This window comes from Canis lupus, chromosome 2 (genome assembly GCF_048164855.1).
Source record: "Canis lupus baileyi chromosome 2, mCanLup2.hap1, whole genome shotgun sequence".
Classification (NCBI taxonomy): domain Eukaryota; kingdom Metazoa; phylum Chordata; class Mammalia; order Carnivora; family Canidae; genus Canis; species Canis lupus.
Genome location: NC_132839.1, coordinates 81,669,955 through 81,690,920, shown reverse-complemented (window position 1 = coordinate 81,690,920; position 20,966 = coordinate 81,669,955). Strand labels below are relative to the sequence as shown.

General features: G+C 37.9%; 1 protein-coding gene and 1 long non-coding RNA gene across 14 annotated transcripts in view; one reads left to right on the top strand and one right to left on the bottom strand.

Annotated features, from left to right (window-relative positions):
* The window catches only part of PCDH7 (protocadherin 7), a 417,583-nt gene that overhangs the window by 235,147 nt on the left and 161,470 nt on the right, over window positions 1–20,966 (top strand). The window lies entirely within an intron of this gene.
* LOC140622635 (uncharacterized) lies at window positions 1,456–17,226 on the bottom strand. Its single transcript, XR_012022336.1, has 2 exons — window positions 17,061–17,226; window positions 1,456–14,524 (listed from the first exon to the last, which is right to left on the bottom strand). It is a non-coding gene; the product is annotated as an uncharacterized lncRNA (long non-coding RNA).

Sequence of the window (20,966 nt, the reverse complement as noted above, 5' to 3'; positions counted from 1 at the left end):
TTTATGAACAACTCGAGTGGCTCTTGGAGGAAACAAATTATTGGAGCTGAATTCCTTCTTGTATATGAAAGACTCTTAGGATACTGGAATAGAGATATTTGCAGTTTAAAAAAAAATATTTAGTAAACAGATGTCTCTCTAACTGATAGAATTTGAAAAAGTGTGCAAAATGATGGGGAAATTTATGATATTGGGTTAATGACAGCACCAGAGGTGTGTGACAAGGGACATCAACTAGACTTGTTCAGGTTGTACAGCCTAAGTCACTGTTTTCTTAAATTATTGGCCTTCAAGTTCTTAAAGATCTACAAGATGTATATGTGTGTGCACATGTTTGTGCACTCATGCATGTATGTTTCCAACTGAGGTAGGAAGGTGTTCAGTTAAGTCATTCTGTGTAAATGGGAGTAAGAGACTTGAGATTGCATTGAGAGTTTTGACTTCATGTTAGTATTTCTCTCAGTAGCTATTCCACTTGTGCATTGTCTCTGCTTAAGCAGTAGCCACTCAGCTGGACTTCCACTGTGCAGGTCATAAGCTTGCAGACCAAGTTGTATCATCAATAGTGTTCTAATCAACAAAGTCCTCTTGCCACTTACATTTCAGGTATTTGTCAGTCATGGGAAGTGGGGAAGTAGGATGTTATAGCTGTTGGCAGGGTGAGAAACACAGGAGAGGTAAGCCATTGGCCCACTATTGAAACCAGCATATGAAACTCAAACCTTGGCTAATGGCAGCTATAATCAAGAAGATCTGATAGGAGCTCACTAACAGATTCTTCTGGCTTTTGGTTTAAATCTGGTCAACCAAAAAAAAAAAAAAAAAAAAAAAAAAAAAGCCTTCTGAGTATAAAATATCATGCCATATGTGACTAAGCATATGCTTTGAGGCTAAAAAGTCATTGGAGATTTCCGATGCCTTTTTAATTTTGCTGAGTTTCTTTTCCTGGATAATATAATTTTGTCACCTTTCATATATATGCAACCTATCACTCTTTGAGATCCCTAAATTGTGAATATGGTCTCCCAGTTCTTGGTGATTGTTTAAGACCAAGTAATACATTTGCATTGTTACAATGATATGCCTTTTCAAAAATGTTGGTAATTAAATACATCTAACAAGAATAAAATACTTTCTTTATGCCTAATCTGTGCTACGCGCTAGATTGAATTCATAGGATTCATTCTATTGCTTATATTATTTCCCTTCCACCCCCCCCCCTTTTTTTCTATTTCTTACAAATGGATTGGCTGGTTATTCCTGCATTTTTTCAGAGTTCATAGATGGTAAAATGATATAGATAGTGCATTTTAGAATTTAGAATACTTGCCAAATATGACTGAAATGCCAGAAAAGAGTAAAAAAAGAAACTGCACAACCAAGCAAGGTACCCCTTCTTCACATTTCCAAAGTAATTTTTTTTAGGCCTAGGGAAATTTTGACGTGAATGGAAACCTTTCTCAACTCTGCAAACCAAACTTAATTCAGAAGATCACTCTGAGTCTTATGGATTGTGACAGTATCAGAGGGGCCATATTTTTACATGGATGAACCACAGCAGGACAATTTCGGAAATATATTAGACACAAACATATTACCTTCCCATCTCAAACACATATGTCTTATCTTGGTCCCTTGGTGGATCTTCAGCAAATGCCTGTATTCTGGCTTTATAAGAAATAGTCCATTTTCAACTAACATTAAATTGTCTACACATTATCTTCTCCCAATAACAGTGTAAAGCAGAGTCTGCCCTGTACTTCAGACTTCATTTTCTTTGGGGAACGTCTCATTCAGTGTTAGTTTGCCATAGGAGAAACGACAGATCATATTAAGCTCCTTCAGTGGCAGTAGTTATATTTATTTGGGGACTTACTGCATTTCATTTTTCATATATTTGCATAGAAGAACCTCAAATGTACTTTCTTTCCCCTACCCCCCTGGGGTAAGCAGAAATAACAGTAGAAGATATGCAGTTTCAGCTTTGCACAACAAACGTGGCAGTACTAGGAGCCCCAGACTATCATAGACTAAAATGTCATTGTTCTACCCCCATGTCTACTAACTCCGGCAATTTAGGCACTAACTAGGAAGGCCTTTCCCTTTTCCACATTTTCAATGAAGTACTGCGAAGGGTTTGTTTTTTCTTTTGTTTGTTTCTTTTTTTTTTTTTTTAATTTTTTTTTTAATTTTTATTTATTTATGATAGTCACAGAGAGAGAGAGAGAGAGGCAGAGACATAGGCAGAGGGAGAAGCAGGCTCCATGCACCGGGAGCCTGATGTGGGATTCGATCCTGGGTCTCCAGGATCGCGCCCTGGGCCAAAGGCAGGCGCCAAACCGCTGCGCCACCCAGGGATCCCTCTTTTGTTTGTTTCTTAATGTGATTCCCAGTGATGGAGAGTAAAGGGGCTCTTTCCATCCCATTGCCTAAAATTCCCTTTCAGGGAAATTGAGAGATACTCAGTTACTGCTCTAACTTTTGCTCAAGTGCTTGTTTTTATATTCATATTTATGCCATGCCTTTTCCCCACAAAGGACTAGAGGCATTCTCTAGAATCTATAAGAAAGGAATATATGTTAATTAGCTTATATTCAGCTATTTTAAATTCAACAACTCTTAGTTTCCCTTGGCTGGTATTCTAATATAATTTGCAATCCTTGTGTGGTATATTTAGTAGGTGGTCTGTAAGGTACAGACATTTATATTTTATTTATATACGAGTATATGTAGAATAATGAAATACAATAGGTAGTTTCTGCAATGTAAATTTATGTTTGACTATCCTGACTCACGGTGGAAAACAATAAGTAATTTGGATCCACCAAAGCACACAGATACGGGAATTAATTCAGCAATCTGTAGTTCCATAATTTGACATCTTTAAAATCAATGGCTAATTTTGAGGAAAAAAAAACATGAAAGTTCATTTTTCTAGCCTTTTTGGAGTACAACAAATGACTGTCACCAAAATAGTTTTATTTTGAATGTGTTTGACTAGAGTATTTTATCAATCCTCTCCTTTTACCTGAAGCTATTACCTCTGTAGATCACATAAGATATCAAATCACCTTGCACCAATCATGCAAAACCAAAGATCTTCAAAATTCTAAGCATTTCTCCCTCCTGAGCAATGTTACCTCACGCTGGTGAATCTTCCTATGCAGATTAGGTTTCTTCCTCATTCTACACCAGCCCTGAAAGAAAATTAAAGAGAAGAAAGTGCAGAACTTGCCAGTTGGAGCTAGTCATGTTAAATATTCTGCCCTTTTGTGTTCTTTCATCTGTATCCTTCCCTCAAAAACAAAATAATCTTTGAAGTTTTGTGGAACTTCAAGAAGAAAATTTTTAAAAAGAGAAAAAAAATAATCTTATCCTAAATTCAGAAGCAGCCACGACCAAATTATTGTGGATAATCTTCAAGCAATATCCAGACAGGATGACCATTTTCACCCAAAGTATCAGTGTGGAGTAAAAATGCATTTCCCCCCCCCTTGGAGTCTTTCAAGACAATTATTTTGTGGTGTACACAGATGATTTAGGTGGATAATCTGGTCGTGTTAACCGTGTACACGGTTTCTGACCATCAACACTATAACTCATCAGGCTTTCCAAAGCAAGAACTGGTTTAATCAAAGGATTTTCATTGCAGATCCCTGACTGTTGCTGGCGAGATGTCAGAGCTTGGAAGATACTTGCTAAGTAATTGTAAAGCACTGTTCTCAATCAGCATATATTATTGCGGAGCCGGAATTACACTGTCAGAATTTCTATTGAAGTTATACCTCGGTCATTTGAACTTTGAGTCACATGTGCTTCATTCAGTATCTCTACTGGATTACAAGCATGTTACATCCTTTCCATTTTATAATGGTGTTTAGGACAAAAATGCACTTTTTTGAGTTCCCTAGTTACCCACTGGGGATAAATGTCATTGTTTTTGTGATAGGATTTCATATCCATAAAAAGTTTCATGATTGTTTTCATGTCAGCCCTCAAACGTAGAGGAAACACTCTCAAAGGAAAGGAAAACTTGAGGACCTCTTTGAGTTGGACAGTAAAGGTTTGGTTTGGTCTTTTGTTTATTAATTTTTTTCTTTTTTTGAGGGGAGTGGGATAAGGGTTGGATAAGCAGGTTTTTTGGTTTGGGTTTTGTTTTGCCTCCATCTCTCAAGGAAAACTAGGAGAAATCACACATCGAATCCCCATCAACCTTCTCCCAAAGGCCTCGTGTCATTAGTTGTTGAAAAAGAAGGCGAGGTACCCTATGTTGAGACTTGACCCTGTTGCAAATAGGGAGCAAAGGGTACTTGGAGATTATGTTAAAGCTGAAATAAAAGTCCAGGTTATCAAAATTGCTTTCAGGACAGAATCCTATTATTCCTGTGGGAGAACGTAATTTAGTAGGAAGAGCAACAAAATGGGAACTAAGAATCTTCATTCTAATCCTTCTTAGGAAATAAACGAGGCAATAAATCAGCCTCTCTATCCCTCAATCTCCATATTGTGAAATTACAGAATTGGACTAAAGACTTGTAAAATCCACCTCGTTTCAAATTTGACATTTTTCTATGTGCTGTGTATTTTTAAATTAGCCAATAGTGTACGTATTTAAAGTAGAAAAAATTATCATAAAAAATTATAATAATTTTAAAGCGGTTTTAAATCCACATAAGGGTTGTGACTGAGAAGAATGTCAAACTGCAAGAGAAAGCAATGACTGACATTACAAAAAGAAAAAAAAATATGTCTAAGCCATAAACGCAATTGATTTTTATCCTCTTGCTTTTTTGGTTTTGTTTGAATTGTAATTTCAGACTGTACTTTCAAAACCAATCATAAAAGAGCCTAATAGCTGGCAATAGATATTTTCAAAAATTGGGCCAAATATAATTTCCTTCACATTTATAATCTAGCAATTCTTATGGTTTATATTATTCTCTTCAATGGACAGTCTTTCTGACTTTGTTTTCTCTGTGTTTAAAATTATAGTTTATGCTTTACCAAGAAAACTACACAGGCTGTGATTGGCAGAAAATACAGACAATTGTATAAACCAAAGTACTTTCAACTGTAGAAAACAGCTAGTCCTAAAGAAGCTCATAAGATCCTAGCAGTATTCTTAAATATTCTTCTGTTTCTATCTCTCTCTCTCTACACACACACACACACACACACACACACACACTCAACCTGAACCGTTTAACAATGACATTAAAAATAAATACATTAAAAATAAATAAATTAATTAATTAATTAATATTAGCCTTCAGAGCCAAATGCTTTGAGTAGCATTTCCCAAACCCAAGAATCAAAGAATTTAATAAATGAGGCATCAGTATCCTCTGAGTTCAAACATTCGGTGTCTAATTTATAGGAGTATCCCCACTGAAAACCCATTGTTGCAGACTTTTGTCCTAGAACCAATGAAGTGAACCGCACAGCTGCATTTTAAACATACTTGCTGCAAAGCCCAGATCACAGCTCAGATGAGCTTTGGTCTGTGTGTCTGACTCTTGCATTAGACTGAAAACCTTGGGAGAAGATACCCTGTCTCCTTCATTCACATCACATTCTAATAGTTAGAAGATCCTAAAAAGTCCCAATATACATTTGAGGAATAGATGCATCTCCTTGATTCTTTTTAAAAAATATGTCTTTAAAGGGGTGCCTGGGTGGCTCAGTCAGTTGGGCATTTGCTTTCGGCTCAGGTCATGGTCCCAGTGTCCTGGGATCGAGCCCCGCACTGGGCTCCCTGCGTGGTGGAAAGCCTCCGTCTCCCTCTCCTTCTGCCTGCTGCACCCTCTGCTTGTATTCTCTCTTTCTCCATCTGTTAAATAAATATCTTTTAAAAAAATTGACTTTAAAAAACAAATATAGGACAAAAAGAACATTATTCTCTATACAGTCTTTACTGTTCCTCTTTGACTTTGTTTTGCAAATATTTTTTGAGTGGACATTGGGTTCCAAGAATCACTTAGCCTCCAGGAAAACAAAAACAAAAACAAAAAATTACAGAGTCCCTGTCCTGTGCAAATTCAGGATTCAGTGGGAAGAAAACATAAAAAATGTTATTAGGAAAAAGATGTGATCATAAATGTATAGAAAGGAGATTATGACAGTAAAAAAGCAATGGGTTTGTAGACTTTTTGATGGGGAAACACATAAGCATCATCTTTTTGCTTCTTTCATATTTTAATCTCCTAAAATAACCCTTAGGCCCCATACTTCTCACCCTGAATATCCTATTCACATATTTATGTATACTTTTTTTTTCCACAAAGAATCATTAATTTTTTTTTAATCAGGGATTTTGAAAGGCTAGAAGTTCACTCACCAGTGACGTTACATTGAGCTTTCGTAAGAATTGCCTAAAATTATTATGCCTCTGTGTGAACAAGTATGTGACCTGGGTTAAAATAATTCTCATTAAATGTGGTAAAACCAAAAATGGCATGTAATAGTCTATGGTGTCACAAGAAAACTCCAAGTTTCTCAAGCCTGTGTGTGCCTGCATACCTCTGTGTTTCCTTTGCCCTGTTACAGTGTTTCTCTGGTTCTTTCTGGACAATTCCTATTCATACATTAATGTCCACAAATATTATCTCTTCCCACAAACTTATGTAACAGCTCCAGGATCCTGCATAAAAACGATAATCTCCCCTTCTCTTTATAACATTTGGTATGCATCTCGGTCAAGGAATATTTACTGAGAGCCTGTTTTGTTTAAAGCACTGTGCCAGAAACAAAGAGTCATTTCAGCCCCACAGACAGGGCTGTTTTAGGTCAGAATGCAGAGCATAGACTTGCTGGTTATTTACAGCCAGTGTCCATTCTGAATGCCCCGTGCCCTTGCTTTACCAGTTTGTTAAATATTTTGAATGTCGCCCCATGCAATGCATAAAGAGTCCCTGGACACTTTCAGACATGCCATTCGTGCTTCTGTCCTTGAAGCTGTACTGCAGCTCCCCCAATTCTTAGATAAGAAAGTTTAGTTTTGTTTCACTTTTTCCCCTCAGAGGTTCCCCAGAGGAGTGTCAATTCCTGTACTGTGAATCCTTCAGGATCCAAAGGAAACTTGGAGAAAGCAATTTAGGAAATATGTTGACAAACCCCAAGGAAGTGGCGTGGGCGCCTCTACCTAGAGTCTTCAGTGAAGACTGACGCATTGAAAAAATGCAGGGATCTAGAAGCTCGTCCACATTCGCAAGCCATTTCCTAAGCCTCATCTTTAAGAGCATATGCTGAATTTATGTTGAGTCTCATGAAGTCAAGACTGCTTGGGAAGAAAGATGGGAGAGGTGGGAAGGTCAGAGTAGGAGAGGGGAGAGACAGAGACAGACAGAAGAAGTACCTGTAGCTAAAAACTCTGAAATATGTGGTTTTATTGTATATTATCTCTCACCAACGTGTGTGGAACAAAATTCAAAGTTTTTGTTCTCCAGCTGTAAGTACCAATAGTGATTAAAATTATAGTCATTAGACTCAAACGGACTCTTGCTCCTATCTCATCTCTTGTGGCTCAAAGCCGAGTGTCATTAGACACTTAAATGACCATCCTAAGGATGTCTTTCCACAGATAGTTTTTGCACGAATTAATAAGATAACTACTGATTATCAATCACCTCCTGTGTTCTAGACTTTGCCCTCTGAATCGTGTTAATTAACGGAATCATCACAACAATGGTATTGTCTTCATTTTACACAGAAGGAAACTGAGGCCTATTCACTTTGCCTCCTTCACCTGCCAAATATTTTCACCCCGGGTGGTCAGACCACAGAGTCTGTGCTTTCCCTGCTCCTGAGTCGCACACATGTCTTTCATGCAGTACCTGGCACATAGTAAGTGTTGTATAAATAGGGTTTTTAAAAATAACAATTTTGAAATAGATTTATTACGCCCCAGGCATTTTATTGTAAATTACGCAGCACAGAAGTGTGACAAAGTGGTAGTTTCACTTTTTTTCCCTGGCACAAATAATACTTCCCATGAGTTGAATGATACCTTTTAAGTACCAGACTTTATTTATTTATTTATTTATTTATTTATTTATTTATTTTTAGATTTTATTTATTTATTCATGAGAGACACAAAGAGAGAGGTAGAGACACAGGCAGAGGGAGAAACAGGCTCCCTGTAGGGAACCTGATGCGGGATTCGATCCCGGGTCACCAGGATCATGACCTGAGCCGAAGTCAGACGCTCAAACACTGAGCCACCCAGGTACCCCAAGTGCTAGACATTTCCCCCCCCTATTGCATTTTAGAAGCTGAGGAGAAAGCATTGTTTTCTTTACTACTTCTCTGTATCCCAGGCTCTCGACACTACTTTACAAAACATATTTCTAACCATTAACTAGATTTGTCAAGTGGAGGAGGGATTTATTATATTTCCTATAGCTACAGAGCACTATATAAAAGGGTGTCATTGTAGCATGAAGTATTAAGAGTCCAGGTTTTTAGATACTGTTTTGTGAAGTAGTGAAAGTCATCACATCTCCCTAAGCTTCAGGTTCCTCATATGTAAAATGTAGAGTAGGTTCAAACACAAATGACATTTCTAGCTCTAAGGTCAGTGGTCCTGTAGTTTGGTAGGTGAAGTCCTGGGAAGAAATATTACATGCTCCTCATTAGGATTATTCAGGTTATCCAAATATAGAATTATCTACTTTTTAAAGTTATCAGATCCACATTATTCGAAATACTCAAAAGAATCCCCAGCTAGAGCTGATTTAGACGGTACAACTGTGTGGAGTTGACGGGTGATAGCTCTTAAAGAAAGTTTGCTTCTGAGTTTCTTAACTTTTTTTGTATGAACTAAATGCATATATAGTCAGAGAAGCCTTAAAAAAGGACAAGCAGAGGTGATATTCAGGTCTCTTAATCTGGGAAACAAAACAAAACAACATCCCAAGTAGACTGAAGCCAAGGCTCCAATTACTCTGCAAATTCTGGCAGCAAAGCAATAAGAAAATAAACACCTGCTGTGTGTTTATGTAAATCAAGTTTAGGCAGGATTATTTCTCTAAAATATCCCAGGTAATTGTGACTCAGTCATTCCAGCTTTATCGGTAACTACTGTAAATTTGATCAGTGTTTTTTTTTTTTCTTTTTTAAATGTAGTCCTCAGGCCATCTGCATCAGAATCACCTCATTAATATTGTAGATCCCTGGGCCCCCCAAATTTTGAATCAGAATATCTGTCCCTGTCTCTCTCTTCCTCCCTGCCCCCCATCTCTCTCCATCTGTCTCTTTCTCTTTGTTGAAACAAGCATCCCTGTCAGTGGTTTTTAAATATTTTTGACCAAGATGCCCAGTAAGTGGTACATTTTAGGTCAATATCTCCTTTTAATGATGGCCTGGCAGCAGCCCCATGAACCATTAGTTCCCCATTAAAAGTCAATAGTGATTAAAATAGTAAGCTACAAAGTTCATCTGGCTAGTAAAATATTGAAATGACTTTACTTATAATTTGCTTAACATTTATGGGAAATCTAAGAAGCCCTAGTCTCTGTGATAATACATGTTTCTCATATCACTTTTTTAGGATAAAAGAAAGATCTCTTTATAACTAAAATAATTCTCTCTGTAATTGTTAGAATTCTTATTATGGAAATGAAAAGTGTTCTAATTTTTCCTTTATCTGAATACCAATATTTCATTTGTGGTTGCTAAAACTTGTGGGCTATTAAGGCAATTTAACATAGCGTTTCTTTTGATATGAGTCAGTTCGCTGACTTGGTACAGATAGCTTTTAACTTTACAGGCATACCTGAGAGATTGTGGGTTGGGTTCTAAACCCCTGCGATAAAGCAAGTTGAATGAACTTTTTTGGTTTCTTGGTACATAAAAATGTATGTTTACACTCTATTATAGTCTCTTCGGTGCATAATAGCATTATGTCTAAAAACAATGTGCATATCTCAATTTAAAAAATTCTTTATCATTAAAAAATACTAGCCATTTTTTGAGCTTTCAGCAAGTCATAATCTTTTTTGCTGGTGGAGGTTCTTGGAGGGTCTTAGATGTTGATGGCTGCTGCTGACTGATGAGGGTGGCGGCTGCTGAAGCTTGGGGTGGCTGTGGCCAGTTCTTAAAGTAAGACAACACTGAAATCTGTCGTGTCATTTGATTCTTCCTTTTAGGAAAGATTTCCATGGAGCACAGGATGCTTCTGATAGCATTTCACCCCCAGCAGCACTTTTTTTCATAACTGGAGTCAGTCCTCTCAAACCCCATCCCTGCTTTCTCAACTAAGCTTGTGTGATGTTCTAAATCTTCTGCTGTCTGAAATGACAATGGATTCTTTCTCAGAGCAACTTTCTTTGCTCATCCATAAGCAACAGCATCTCATCTGTTCAAGTTTTATCATGAGGCGACAGCAATCCAGGCCCATCTTCAGGCCCTACGTCTCATTCCTATTCTCCTGCTGTTTCCACTACAGCTCCTTCCTGATGTCTTGAACCCCTCAACGTCATCCATGAAGGTTGGAATCACCTTCCCCCAAACTTCTATTAATGTTGATATTTTGATCTCCTCCCATGAATCATGAATATTCTTTTTTTTTCTTTTCTTATATATTTATATATATTTTTTTTTATTGGAGTTCAATTTGCCAACATACAGTATAACACCCAGTGCTCATCCCATCAAGTGCCCCCCTCAGTGCCCGTCACCCAATCACCCCATCCTCCCTGCCTACCTCCCCTTCTACTACCCCTTGTTCATTTCCCAGAGTTAGGAGTCTCTCATGTTTTGTCACTAATGGCATCTAAAACAGTGAATCCTTTCCAGAAACTTTTCAATTTACCTTGCCCAGATCCATTGGAGGGATCACTGCCTGCAACAGCTATAGCTACAAAATGTGTTTCTTAAATAATAAGACCGAGAACTCAAATTTATTCCTAGATCCATGTGCTATAGAATGGATTTTGTGTTAGTGGGCATAAAAACAATGTTAATGTCATCCATTTCCATTAGAGCTTATAGGTGACCAGATGCATTGTCAAGGAGCAGTAATATTTTCAAAGAAATATTTCTTTCTTTCTTTCTTTCTTTCTTTCTTTCTTTCTTTCTTTCTTTCTTTCTTTCTTTTCTTCTTTCTTCTTTTTCTGAGCAGTACATCTCCATAGTGGGCCTAAAATATTCAGTAAACCATGCTATAAGCAAATGTGTTTTGCTTATAATGTGTCAGCCAGGCTTTGTTGTTCTATTTATGGAGCACAGGCCCGGTAGATTCGTCATCATTCTCAAGGGCTCAAAGATTTTCAGGATGGTAAATGAGCATCGCCTTCAACATAAAGTCACCGGCTGCATTAGCCCCTAACAGGAGAGCCAGCCTGTCTTGAGGCCAGGCATTAACTTCTCTGCTCTAGCTATGTAAATCCTAGATGAAATCTTCTTCCAGTAGATGGTTGTTTCATTTACATTGAAAATCTGCTGGTTTAGTGCAGCCACCTTAGTGAATGATCCTGGCTAGATCTTCTGCAGTTTCTATATCAGCACCTGCTGTCTCACTTTGCCCTCTTCTATGCTAGAGACGGCTTCTTTTCTTAAATCTCATGAACCGACCTCTGCTAGTTTCAGACTTTTCTTCCACAGCTTCTTCACCTTTCTCGGCCTTCACAGAATTGCAGAGAGTCAGGGCCTTGCTCTGGATTAGGCTTTGGTTTAGGGACCTGTTGTGTCTGATGTGATCCCTCCAGACCACTCAGATTTTCTCCATATCAGCAAGAAGGCTGTTTTGCTTTCTTATCATTTGTGTGTTCACTGGAGTGGCACTTTTAATTTCCTTTAAAAGCTCTTCCTTTGCATTCACAACTCGGTTAACTGGGGCAAGAGGCCTAGTTTGCAACCTGTTTTGGCCCTTGACAAGTCTCCCTTAGTAAGCTTAATCATTTCTAGCTTTTGATTGAAAGTGAGAGATGTGTGACCATCTTCCTTTCACTTGAGTCCTTAGAAGCCAATCCTAGAGCTATTAACTTGCCTCATTTCCATATTGTTACATCTTGGGGCAATAGCGCAGCCTGGGGAGAAGGAGGAGGATAGGGAAACAGTCTATCTGTCAGAACATACCCATCTATTGCCTACTTTCCCCATCTTACATGGACATGGTTCATGGTGCCCAAAACAATTATCATAGTAACATCAAAGATCATTGATCCCAGATCACCATAACAATTTTAATATTAATGTAAAACTTTGAAATACTGCAAGAATTACCAAAATGTGCCCAGAGACATGAAGTGAGCAATGCTGTTGGAAAAAATGGCTCCAATAAACTTGCTTAATGCAGAGTTGCCACAAACCCTCAGTTTGTAAAAGATACAGTACCTGTGAAATGCAATAAAGAGAAACCCAGGAAAACAAGGTACGCTTGTACTGGTTTTTTAATACTTTGTGTGTAAGTTTGTTTCCCCGGTCCTCGAGGCTATTTCCATTCTAAGTCTCTCCCACAGTTAAGATGGTGACTGTAAGAGGTAAACATCGGGAGGCCACCTGTCATCTAGAAAATAAAGTTTAGTGTGACCTATCCAAGTCCCTTCCAAAGTTTAAAGTCAGGAACACATTCAACAGATCTTCCAATGAGCATATGACTCTTACAGAGAATGAGCTAATCAAAACTATGATAATGCCCAGCCTATTTTTAATGTAGTTGCCCTCTACAGCACAAATTATCTCTAAAACTCTGTTACACTTCACAGATCTTATTTTGCTCATAAAATCACTGGCCTCACCCACATCATCCCACACCCAAAGCTTTATACCACCTAGCATGACATATAATTACTTAGGCACAATCAGGCCTCCTCTATCTCATCTGTGCTCCACCCCACCCCACCCCACCCCACCCCACCCCACCCCACAGAGTTGGACTCACTTGACAGCATAAACTCATACTCCTCTTCAAATGAACTAATTCTAAAATGTACCTCTCACCACCTTGTGTGCCATCGTGTTTATTTCGTCCTAGTGTAGATAGTTTCATTCTTACAAGTATTTCTTGAACACATGCTAGAGGAGAAATCAATATTCGGTGTGACTACAAGATGTGAGGAAATGGTTGAAATCTTTGCTGACCTCTCAAAAGATGACATGATTGAGAAAATAAGACACCCAGCAACAAATTCCCTAAAATATAGGGGGCATATGCTTGGCCACAAATGAAACTCCTAGTAAATTTGCTCTTAAGTGACCAAGTATATGATAGAGACAAAAATTAAAAAGGATGGCAAGTGTAGGGAGAGATGGTGGGAAATGCCAGAAACAGCCTGGCTAGGATGTTGGATAGGTGAAAGGTTAAATGGAAGGGACTCAAAGAGTGAGTCTAAGCAGAGCTGTTGGGTTGGGGGGCGGGGGGCAGGTGAAATACTCTGATATATTGGAGAATAAGAGGGGAGATTGGTTTGGAGAGAGTAGTATTTGGGGAGATGAGTTTGGATAAATGTGTTTGAATTAAAACCTAGACCCCTTCACAGGACAGCAAGAGGATTAACTTTGAGTCTGATGAAGGACTGCCTGCAGTTCTTGCAGAGAACACTATCGTATTGGAAGTTTAGGCAGATTGTTTTCGTTGCGTGCCAAAAGAAAAATAAATCATAATTGAGACTTGAGGAGGGAGACAAAAAATTGAATGTACTAAATGGGAGGCTGGTGGTGGTAATGGCAGCAGGGTAGTGGGTAAAAGGATGTAAGTGTGAACAAACTGCACTGAACAAGATTTACCAGGATCCCTGTGGTACTGGAGGTCAGCTCTCCCATTCTTCCTTCCCCTTCTTTCTCTCTCTCTCTCTTTTTCTCCCTCTCTTTTTCTTAAAGATTAGTTCGTATCCCCTTGTATCTAGTTTGTACTTGAGGGTGGAGATTTTTAGTAATTTCTATTAAAATAACTCTCCATTTTGCCTTGGCAAAATTACCCAAATAGGTTGAGTTACTTTCCCTCTAAGAAAAAAAAAAAAAAAAAAAAGTAATAAATATCACCTGAAATTTGCTGGAAAACATTGCTTTTTCCATCTGTCTTTTAGAAAAAGCAAGGCTTGGGGATCCCTGGGTGGCGCAGCGGTTTGGCGCCTGCCTTTGGCCCAGGGCGCGATCCTGGAGACCCGGGATCGAATCCCACGTCGGGCTCCCGGTACATGGAGCCTGCTTCTCCCTCTGCCTGTGTCTCTGCCTCTCTCTCTCTTTCTCTCTCTGTGTGACTATCATGAATAAATAAAAAAAAAATAAAAAAAAAAAAGAAAGAAAAAGCAAGGCTTGTTCAATCTCTAGCCTACCAGCAATGGCAAGGAGTGTCTATGGGGGTGGAAGGTCCAAACTTGTGGCAGATACCCCTGTCACTTAACCCAAGTGTCCTGGACAATCGCTTTGAAGAAAAAACACTCCTACATGCCTTCTGTTTCTCCAGCCAAGTCCTAAGTTCAGGTGTCTGTGGAAGAAATCTGATCCTGGCACTCTTCCTTTCTTTCTTTGTTTTTTAAATGTGGCCTCCTCTCTTCTGGTCATCAGAAATATAACTTCAGGTCAGCTGGGGAGGAAAACAAAACAGAAATTCTCCGTTAAAGCTTAATACTTTCTCACTAAATATGAAAGATTTCTTTTTTTTTTTTTTTTTTAAATTCGAGCTGTCTTTATTTCACAGCCAAAGTTAGATATCTAATGAACTAAATTGGCTCACAGATGCTTTCACCTCGTAAGCTTCCCATTTTCCTTGATCATGCTAGGAAGTAGTGGAAGCCGTCAAGGGGCTGGCCTAACTAGAAACGACCAGTTGTGTGTTGGCTAAGTAAAAAGATTAATCTTTCCCTCAAGCTAATTTCTGATAATTAACCAAAATATCCAGGAGTGCCAAGGCAAATTAAGCATGTGAGTTAGTATTTTACAACCTCCTTTGGAAAGGAGAGGCCCACTCAGAAGTCTCTGTAGTGGGGCTGCATTTAATGTAAGCAAACCTGTAAAAAAATGCTAGAGTATCACTCTTTTTTAATGATATTTTATGGGGGCTATTTTGGAGGCAGAGCTGTTGGGTTAGGGGGGACAGGTGGAGGACAGGAAACTGGAAGGAATTAGTAACAGCTACACAAGAAAGAGTCCCTGTATTTAGTCGGCTTCTATTTCTCTCCTAGTCTTTCTTGCTCTTAATAGCTTAAGTTCAGCACAGAGATGCTATCTCTCCAGGAAGGATCATCAGGGCAAGGAGGCAGCTGCACTCCACTTCTGCAGCCTGTGACTGTCTGATTTTGGAGCTGTCAGCCAGCCTGACTGTCAGCAGAGAGATTTCAAGGAGCAGAACAATCCTCGGAGAAGTGGAGAGACAAAGGAGCACTTTTCAAATCCATTCTGGTTTTTTTTCCCTTTCATTCACTCTCCCTCCCTTACCTGACCCCTGCCTGTCTCTCTCTCTCTCTCTCTCTCTCTCCCCCCCCTCTCTTTCTTTCTCTCTCTCTCTCTCTCTCTCTCTCTTTTTCCCCCTGGTGTGTGTATGTGTGTGTATCCTCCCACCAGGAACTGGAGAAGGCTTAAAGTTCACTTAAAACACTGACTGCCTCAAACCACTCCTAGACTGGCTTATAAAACAGCCCTGAAGAAGATTCCCAGAGAGGACGTATCCCTTTGGCATGCTCTAAAAAAAATGAGTAATTACTGCATATTCAAAATCACTCAAATCCTTTTTCTCCGTGATTACTAATAAAAATACAGGCCCTCTCTTTACAGGTAGTGATAGTGGAGGGAATCATTGTGGTCTAAGAATACTTTTACTCATGCAACCCCCCCCCCCCGATACTCTCAGCGTTTTTCTATAGCCCAGGAAGTCTACTAACTGTCCACGCAATCAGCAGCAGACATTCCTTGGAGGTGATAATATTACCTGTGCCTCTTTGTTTTATGTTTTTAAGCTACATGTATTTTACAAAAGAAGATGATCCTAGTTTTCCCGATTTGTCTTGTTCATTCATTCATTTTTAGCTACTGAACACTTCATACTCTGATAGCACCTTAGAATTGATTTGCTTTTCATGTCACAATCGTGAAAAATGCCCTTTGACCTGCCTGAAACTGCAATTATTTTAAAATTTATCAACGCTTATTGTCTATAAATGTTAAAGCTGCCCCATCCTACACGTCACTGAGTGTATTTAAACCAGATAGGAACTTCAGTGCTTCCCAGGCAGTCCTATGGTCTCTGGCCACACACCCCCACCACCCCTGCAGCATTTCCACTAGTCTTTCAAACCCTTTCAGCCTTGGTCAATCCCTACTTGCTCAGGTGAGCATTTATCCTACTTTGAAAAAAATTATGACCCTCATAATGTGTTTATTCATAAGTGCCCATCACCTGGCAATTAGGATTTCCCTGGTTAACAAACGCAATAGCAATATCTCTGGGCTTAATATCTAACATTTCCAAAAATCAATCTCTTAAATCACACACTGATTTGTAGCACCTCTAGGAGGGCTGATATCTACTTTTAATATAAAATGTCTAAGGGAAAGCCAGTAAATACAACTCCATAGGAAAATGTTTGGTTGCCATTGACAAAGTCCTATAGCCGATATCTAATCTCATTCTTAGAATTACAACAAAAGTCATTGTTAAGTAAGAGAAAAGCAATTCTAGAGCTTGATCTTCAAGAATTGTTTTATTTCATTAAAGATCATTAATAGCTCACCTGGAAACTGAGTAACTGCTAAACTAAGTCAATTTATTAAATTTTGTTTCATAAGTAATAGCAAGTTATTTAAATACACGCTGTGTCAGTTTTCATTGCCAATGAAAATGTGTGGTTATTTTACTTTTATCTGGATAAATTTAAGTTTAAAGACCTCCACCTCATGAAACAGATTATATTGGTAAGTAAGCAGGCACCACTATTTTCCTTTAATAGCCTCCAGTATACACGGATATGAAAAAAAGTCCTAGCAATACTGAGATCAGTTTTTGTATCTGTAGGAGTTAGAACTAGCATCCAGATTCTTTGACACTAGGTTCCTTTCTCCTTGTCACCTTTGTATTTGTCCTAAATCTTCTTAGCCCCTCTTGTCATTCTCTCCTGTCCCCCTACCTCGTTCCCCAGGTCATTTGGCTGGCCCACTGCCATCTGTAGCGTCCCCAGTTAGGTGTTTTGAAGTCAGGGTAGGACCAGTCTCATTTAACAAAGAAAGACTTTCTTCTGGAGACAAGATTTTTCTTCTTCCTCTCTCTCCTTGCCTCCCGTATCTGGGTGGAGTGCGTGTGTTTGGAAATTATGACTTGAGTTTCAGCCAGCTTTGGAATATGGGAGTAGTATAAGAGATAAGACATATCACCAAATGCAAAACTGCCAGCACTGTGTTGTTCTCAGAATGTCTCTATCTGAATTCCACTTCAGGATTCCAGTTACTCATTCTGTCTTTTCCTCATTACAGTGAGAGGCAGGGAGGTTTCATGGAGGCCTGTGGCTCTTTATCATGAAGCCTAAATTCTGGTTTTCTCCTCCTTCCCTGATCCTGTCAGTATTGCTGGCAAGTTATCTAATCAGATGCTTTCAATGTGTTAAGAACTTTGAACAATTGTCTTTTCCCTCTTAAAGACCCATGTTAACCATTTTGAAATGAGTATTATTTGGTACTTAAATAATATGGTGGTGACCATTGCACATATACTGATGGAGACATGCATGTGCCTCTTATCTTCATGTAAATATAAAACTTTCTAGCTCATTATTTCTCTTGCATACTCTGAATTTTTGTTGCTGATTGGCTGTATTTTATGAGCATCATCCAAAGGTCATTTATAATGCTGCACTGAACTAAACGTTACATATATGGCCCAATTTATATATATAGTAGGGATATTCTTTTAAAAATCTGAGTTCACAGGTTCTGACTTTCTTATCCTATGAATGCATAAGAAAATGTATTTTAAATTTATCAACAGCTATTAGTACCCAGGAGAACTGGTTTTCAACTCTGGCTCAGCCTCCAGAATACTTGTGACCTTGAGCAACAGACTTCCCCTTTCTGACCCTGAATTTCCTCATCTGTAAAATGAAATGAATGTCTGTAGATCCCTGATTATTTTCCAAATATCGTTTCCATACCACATTCTATGGTAAGAAGTATTTCAAACCTCAAGAACCTTAGCACTGGGTTTGACAGTTGATACAACTGCACTGTCAGAAGAATATAAACATTTTTATTTATGAAAATATTCTTGTATAGAGGGATCCTGGGTGGCTCAGTTGGTTAAGTTCTGGCTTCAGCTCAGGTCATGATCCCAGTGTCCTGGGATCAAGCTTTGGGTCAGGTCTGGCCCTCTGCTCAGCAGGGACCCTGCTTCTCCCTCTCTCTCTCTCTCTGCCTGCTGCTCCCCCTTCTTGTTCTTTCTCTCTCTCTTTCTTTGTGAAATAAATAAATAAATAAGCAAACACAATTTTTGAAATAAAAATAAAATATTCTTGTATTGAAAAGTGCTGTGATTTAGTGAGAAATGATGATTTGGTTCAAAGTTACCTATGTTCAAATCTTAGCTATGTGACCTTAGGCAAGTTATTTAATCTTTCTGAGCTTTGATTTCGTTATCTGCCAAAAAATTGAAATAATAGCATGTTCAAAGTTGTGAGGGTTAAAAGTACCAATCACATTATGCAATAATATCTAGCATTTAGTAAATGTCCATATACTTCTTTTGCTTTAGCAATGTCTGTAATAAAATACATCAATAATTAATATATGACATGTGAATGATTGCCAAAAATTCAAGCTATTTTGTTCACTTTTTGATAAATAATAAAGACTCAGCTTTCATGGAAATTAAATAAAGGGATGAAAAGCCAGTCTTAAATATAGCAAGAGAAATTATCTCCAGTATTAATTAAAATAATTTCATTATTAAGCAAAAGCACAAAACAAATTATGTCTAATATTTGGGACTCTTTAGTTTTTATGGATGAGGAAAGATCAGTGCATCATCAAATAGTTGGAATGAAGGATCCCTTAAAAAGTAAAATCCCTTTCAGATTCACCTGAAAGCTGAATCTTTGACTGATAATTTGTTTAATACTATTGCCAAATAAGAAAATGTTAAAAATGAGAATTGATCATGAGATGACCAATGTCACAAACTTCAGTGCTGGTTGAGTATCACAATCAGAGGTCAAAAATGGTTTGAGTTTTGTATTTTAACGTAATCTAAATACAAAATATAAATTTCTATTTAGATAATAGAAAAATGTGTTCTGTTCCAAATCGCACCAGAGACTTTGTTCGCTCTCAAACAATACTCTCCTGGTACATACCGTATGGCAGGCAGTATCGTATGATCTGGAGTTCCAGTCTTGATTTTAGTCTCATTGCCTAATATTTTTGCCTCCTCCTCACTTCGTGTCCAATTAGATGGATAGGCCCTCGAAGTCAGGCACTATTTTATTACCTCTGTATCTCTCCCAGTATCTGATCATAAGCATGCACACAATGAATTATGTTCTTTAGTACTTGTTGGACCAGGCTTTTCAGTAGAGAATGTTCTTTCCACACAGACTGCTTCTCCTGCTACCCTCTAGCAAGTTTTTAGTCACAACCCTCAGTCCCATGATGTTTATTTTCCTATACCCTGATACGGCATAACGGCCCCCTCCCTGAGAACATGTTGGAACATTGCTATAAAAGATAATTGTTGCCACAGTGATGTTAACAGTTGTAACAACTGTACCTCCTGTGTTTGGACTATTAGATCAATAGTGTTACTCGTTTTCAGAAATAAGGGTCCTTCTGATTTCTTTGTTTCCTCATATAGAGGCTAAAGATGCTTCTGGCTTTAAGATAATATGGGATGTTAATATTCACTTAACACTTTATGAGCCTCATGTAAAATAACAGTAGGTTAAAAGTATTCAACATGACTATTTACACTAGAGCCTTATGGTAACAAAATACATATTTTCCTAAGTATCAGACTAATAATTCAAACATGCTAATCTGAAACTCACAAGATCATTATTAAAACTGAGATGTTATAACACATATAATGCATAGTTTTTTACTCTTTTTTTTTTTTTTTTTTCCTGAGAAGAATATATTTAGCTACTAGGGACAAACATGGGATTTCTTTCTATGCCTCACAAAATTTAGTCTAGGCAATAGATAGTGACAGATGTAAAAGAAGCCAAACATGAACATTAAGATTTATTCCTAATTTCAATATTCATATTGTATTTTCTTCAATGGATTCTGAAGAGAAAAAACACAAGGCTTGTAGAGAAAAGAATGGGGTACCATAGTCACCCAGATACAAGTCGATTCATTGATTGTTGAGTGAGGGGGAAAATTCATAATTGTAGTTAAAACTGCTTTTTTTTTTCTCATTCCTAAAAGTTACTTCAAGTTTTTCAACAATTCTTAATTTTGTTTAAAAATGGAATCAACTTTGGTTAATTTTGTGTAGACTAAAAAATTCTAAGAGAATGTGCATTTACCCATGATTTTGTTTGTTTATCATTATGAAAGATTAAAAGAAAAGTAGAATTCCAATGGCTAGAACAAATTAATCCTCCCCGTATGTCATCTTCCTATTTGTAGATTATTATTACTATCATCTTCAACTTCCAAGATCAATAATTTATTTGAGAAGCATTTTAAAACCACCAGAAAGTGGTGTATCATTTGAAGGCTTTATTAAGTTTATTGACAGTAGATTATTGTTAGGAAACATATTTCATTTTTGGATGCCTAGATTTATGACAGATTTAGTTACAAGGGAAATGAATTTGATGGATAACATGGGAGGCTTTGAGCTGCATGAAAAAGTACCACAATTTTTCATAATATTACTGTCTCACATTGAACTATCTGCTGCCTTGCTGCCCAAGGTTGAAGCAAATATTTTATTAGAAATCAAATCAATTTTAGACAATAAAAAGCCCGTCTTCTATCACTGAATAAAGTACAAGCTCCTCAAAGATCCTCTTTTAAATTAATAGAATATATCAGTT